This window comes from Hipposideros armiger, unplaced genomic scaffold, assembly GCF_001890085.2.
Source record: "Hipposideros armiger isolate ML-2016 unplaced genomic scaffold, ASM189008v1 scaffold_619, whole genome shotgun sequence".
NCBI classification, from domain to species: domain Eukaryota; kingdom Metazoa; phylum Chordata; class Mammalia; order Chiroptera; family Hipposideridae; genus Hipposideros; species Hipposideros armiger.
Genome location: NW_017731969.1, coordinates 890,603 through 893,559, shown reverse-complemented (window position 1 = coordinate 893,559; position 2,957 = coordinate 890,603).

Below are 2,957 nucleotides of genomic sequence, written 5' to 3'. Positions count from 1 at the left end.
ATGTATAGATATATAACCTTGCCTTAGCTGTGATTTGAAAAGGGAACCACATCAAATGCTCCTATCAACTTCCCATTAAATTGAGAATCATAGGTGACCTGAGATTTCAATAGATAAAGAATTTCTCTTAGCATCAACCATAGTGTTGCTAACCAGGTGCTTTCTCCTCTCTTCATTGTTCCTGAACTAACAACAATTATGTTAAAAACTGTTCCAGGGCCGGCTGAGTGAGCGTTTGTTAGGAGTTGGCTTGAGAGCGCCAGTTCTGAGCATCAGGGCCCCGGTTCGGATCCCACATGAGGGCCAGTGACGCTGCGCCCTCTACAGCTAAGATGGTGAACAACTGCTCCACCTGGAGCTGGGCTGCTGTGAGCTACCGTGAGTGGCTAGCAGCCGGTGTGAGCTGCTGTGAGCCGCCATCAGCAGCCATCTAATGGCCAGCAAGCAACTGCCTCATCCGAGAACAGCGCAATGATAATACCAACATGGGCCAGTGAAATGACGTCCTCCACAACTAGACTGAAGAACAAAAGGACAGCAACTTGTCTGTTCCCCTTCCCTGATTCCTCAACGCTATTCCCCTCCCCCAATTCCCCACTAAAACCTTTAAAAAAGAAAAAACTGTTTCAGCCCTTATAATACTGCCTGATAGTTTTGTGTATTCAATATTTTTATTTTCAACTAAGCAATGCTATGACAGAAAACCCACTGCAACAATTACCTCGAACTAATGAGTTTATATTATAATACATGTTACTGAATTTTACTGCTTTCTCAATTATTCTTGTGCTATTATTAACCAGACAAAACAGAAGTTTGATATTTTAACAACCAGCACATCTATACTAGTGCATACTAACTAAATTTTAGGCTTACTTTAAAAACACCTTGTTAAGAATTATCTAACCCCGGAAGCTAACTCTCTCTTCATACAAACACAAAGTCCTTTTTGTAAGGTTTTAATAGGCTCTGGATTTTCCAGGAAGTGCAACTACCCTGTAAAATGAAGAAAGCTGTGTCGTGTTTTGTTCAAAACTTGGCCAAGGATTGTCAACAAGTTCAGAAAATCATGTTCCGCAAGGCTCTTGGTAATTGGACACCAATACCATGTGTATCCAGCCGCGGTGGGAGCTGCCTTCACTCGCACATTACAGGTGTAAGCATCTGACTACCTCCTTGAGTTCTTGGGAGATGGTTTTACACATTTTCATACTGAAATGCATGTTATAAATTGCTATCCTTTTATTTCTTTTTATTACAGTTAGGGCAACATAGAGATTGTTTTAAAATCATGCGCAAGTGGGTTATATTTATCTGTGAACTTCATTTCATGAGAGCCAAGGAGTCTTCCCTAGAGGTGACATTCCAGCCAGCACATACATGCACATGGTGGTTTAAACACAAAAACGTTAAATTATGGATTAGTAATTCATTGACAAATGGTCACTGCCATGAGTCCCCCACTATTATCCTCCTGGCTCTCCCTAGGGACCCCCTGGACCTCCTCCTGACCCAGCAGCCAAGGGGTTAACACTGGGCTTTGGGAGGGAAGGGGGGTCCTTGTCCCAGATGCTGTTGGATGGGCCAATGCATTTACCAAATAGTAAATACTTTGTGTATCGCCCCTGGATGATACAAAATACTTGTTATGAAAAGTGGATGGCATGCAAAGACCTGTGTCCAAATGCACCTTTATACACAATGGCCCTAAGGTGGAAACCACCCAATGTCCATTAACAGGTGAGGTCAACAAACTGTGTACATGCAGACAATGGAATCCTCCTCACTGATTAAAAAGAAATGAACCACTGATCCCATACGAAAACATGACTAAATCTAAAAAGCTTCAAAGGAAGCCAGACGCAAAATCACATACTATGATTCTAGTAATGTGAAATTCTAATCCTTAGTGACCCAAAGCAGATAGGTGGTTGCCTAGGCCTGGGGGTGGAGGGAAGAAAATACTACGAAGGAGCATAGGGAAATTTGGGGGTGGTGAGGATATGCTGTATCTTAATGGTGATGGTTTTTCACGAGTGAACGCATCTGTCACAACTCATCCAATTGTCTAATGCAGGGGTCAGTAAACTTTTGAGATGGAAGGGCCGCCAGGGGTCAGCAAACTGCGGCTCACGAGCTACATGCGGCTCTTTGGGTATGTGCACGTGGCTCTGAAGTAAAACTGAAAATGAAACTAGAACTATCATAGTGTCATTTATAAAATTTTTAAAGGATATTATTCACATAATAGTGATTATGTAAAAATATATTTATGGCTCTCGAATAATTTTTAAATTGTGAGGGACAGGATTGGTTCTTCCAGGGGTTGGCAAACTTTTGAGACAGAATGTACCCAAAAAGCCACATGTGGCTCACGCGAGCCGCAGTTTGTGGACCCCTAGTCTAACGTATGTGGTTTATTGTATATAAATTATACCTCAATAAGGTTGATCCCCCAAAAAAAGATGTGGAGGAGAGTCTAACAGGCCTAGAAACACTGCTCTATCTCTAGGAGGGATAAGGCTCAGTCATTACCCTGTGCCTGCCTGTCCCCTTTACTGCCACTCTGAGCCTAGAACTCAGGCCCAAGCCCAATCCAGGACCAGCTTAAGCCCTCCCTCCCAAGCCACGCTCCTAGAAAGGTGCAAAAGGCTGTTGCAATAAGAGAGGGTAGGGCAATTGAGGGAGGTGGGAGTACGGCCCAGGGCGTGGCTGTCCAGGTGCTTTTTCTTCTGTCCTTTTTTTTTTTTTTTAAATTGGGGAATTGGGGGATGGGAACAGCACTGGGGAATTGGGGGAAGGGAAACAAACAAGTTGCTGTCCTTTTGTTCTTCAGTCTAGTTGTGGAGGACGTTGCTTTACTGACCCAAATTGGCACCATCACTGCACTCCTCCCGGCGAGGCAGATCAGTCGCCAGCTTCTGGACAGCCGCTCACAGCGGCTTGAGGGCCGCTCA